Source organism: Orycteropus afer, unplaced genomic scaffold (genome assembly GCF_000298275.1).
Source record: "Orycteropus afer afer isolate SDZICR_OR568_19922 unplaced genomic scaffold, OryAfe1.0 scaffold00049, whole genome shotgun sequence".
NCBI classification, from domain to species: domain Eukaryota; kingdom Metazoa; phylum Chordata; class Mammalia; order Tubulidentata; family Orycteropodidae; genus Orycteropus; species Orycteropus afer.
The window spans coordinates 4,972,231-4,974,563 of record NW_006921636.1 but is presented as its reverse complement, the minus strand read 5'-3'; positions in this window follow the sequence as shown (position 1 = coordinate 4,974,563).

The window sequence follows — 2,333 nt, the reverse complement described above, 5'->3', positions numbered from 1 at the left end:
TTTTAGTTTCAGCACAGGTGGAGGGTTGGCAGGGAGGGGAAGTGATGCTCCTAAGGTACCATTCTATATTTGGGCCCCAAAAAGTAGCCTTCCAATGATAGTTGAATGTAATTGGAGACAGAGCCAGGCTGGCTGGCTGGTAGCTAGCCCAGTATCTACCTTCAGAGCTGAAGTAAAAGAAGGCCTTATTGGCTCTAGTTCTGTTCTGTTCCCAGTTGTGTTGGCAGCAGAAACTAGGATCAGATAGAGCTGAGTTGACAGTTCAGCTCAGCTACTCCTAGCATGACTTAGCTGTTCTCTGCCTCAGCTTCCTTATCTGTAAAAATAGGATAATAACTACTTCAGAGGGTATTGTTCTTTGGTACCATCAAGTCAATTCCAACTCGTAGTGACCCCATGGGATGGAGTGGAACTGCCCCATGGGGTTGACTGGGCTGTAATCTTTAGGGGGGCAGATCACCAGGTCTTTATCCCAAGGAGCCACTGGTGAGTTCAGTAGAACAAGGAGATAGTGTGTGGTTTAAAATCAGGAAAGATGTGTGCCCAGGTTTTATCCTTTCACCATATTTATTCAATCTGTGTGCTGAGCAAATCATCCAAGGAGCTGTACTATATGAAGAACATGGCATCAGGATTTGAAGAAGGCTTGTTAACAGCCTGAGATATGCAGATGACACAACCTTGTTTGCTGAAAGTGAAGAGGACTTGAAACACACTTAATGATGAAGATCAACAACTACAGCCTTCAGTATGGATCATATTTCTACATAAAATGAAAATCCTCGCAACTGAACCAATAAGCAACATCATGATCAATGGAGTTGTGAAGGATTTCATTCTACTTGGATCCACAATCAACACTATGGAAGCTGCTGTCAAGAAATCAAATGACAGATTTCATTGGACAAATCTGCAAAAGACTTCTTGGAAGTCTTAGAAAGCAAAGGGTTGCTTTGAGGACCAACGTGTGCCTGACCCAAACCACGGATTCTTAGCTGCCTCTGTGCATGTGAAAGCTGGACAGTGACAAAGGAAGACAGAAGAATTGATGGAGCTTTGAATTGTGCTGTTGGCAGAGTATTGACTATGCCATGGACTACAGAAGAACAATCACGTCTGTCTTGGAAGAAGCGCAGCCAGAATGGTCCTTGGAAGGGAGGATGTTGAGACTTCCTTCACGTACTTGTTAATTTTATTTTTATTATTTTTGCAGTGTTCCCTCCCCTCCCCCTTTCATGTACTTTGGACATGTTACCAGGAGGGACCAGTCCCTGGAGAGGGACATCATTCTTGGTAGAGGGTCAGTGAAAAAGAGAAGGACCCTCAGCATGGATTGACACAGTGGCTGCAACAATGGGCTCAAACACAGCAACGATTGAGAGGGTGGTGCAGCACTGGGCAGTGTTTCATTAAGCTGTGCATAGGGTTGCCGTGAGTTGGAATGGATTCCTGAACACCTAACAACAACAGCGAGAAGTCTGCCCTTGGAAGCAACCCCTCAGTGAACATTTCCACAAAGCAAATGATTGCCAGCTAATTGGTGCATTTTACGAAGCTCAACTTTTGCGTATGATGTTAATATTTTAGCATGTTGAACATGGAGCTTTAGTTCTTAATTAGTAATATTCAGGATCTTCTTTTTGTTTTTTTTGGAGGTGAGTGAAATAGGTCTGTTTCCTAATTTTGGTGGGAGCTTTGTAGTTGTATTATTTTTTTTAAGGACATAGGTCTTAACTGTACAGCTTGATGAATGCACATATGTATACACTTGTGTAAGGAGCTCTAGTGGCATTTTGTTTTCGGATACACTTCTGGAGGTCAAGATACAGAACATTGTAGCACCCAGAAAGGTCCTCGTGGCCCTTCCCAGGCAATATTACTCCCCCAGTGGAAAGCCTGTCTTCTGACTTTCGTTGCAGAGGCTAGTTTTGCCGGCTCTTGAAGTCCCTATACTAAAATCATCCAGTGTTCTTTTGCACCCAGCTTCTTAGGCTCAGCGTTATTTCTGTGCTTCGTCCATGTTTGAGCTGTAGTTGGTGCAATATTCCATCCTATGAACATAGCATGCTTTGTCCTTTCTGCCTCTGTGAGTTTTGTGCTCTTACAAATAGGGTTGTTATGAACACGAGTGGGCATGTCTTTTGGTGTTTCAGAATGTTTTCTGTTGGTTTACAGAGTCCCCAGGTTGTGAACGAGACCAGTTCCCAACTGTGTCTTTAAATGGAAATTGTGGATGAGTTGGAACAGGTGCATGTGGTTCTAATTTCACCTTTCTTTAGTGCAGGGAAGGGCTTGAAGCCTTTTCAGTGCTTTAAAAGCTGCACTTGGAGCAA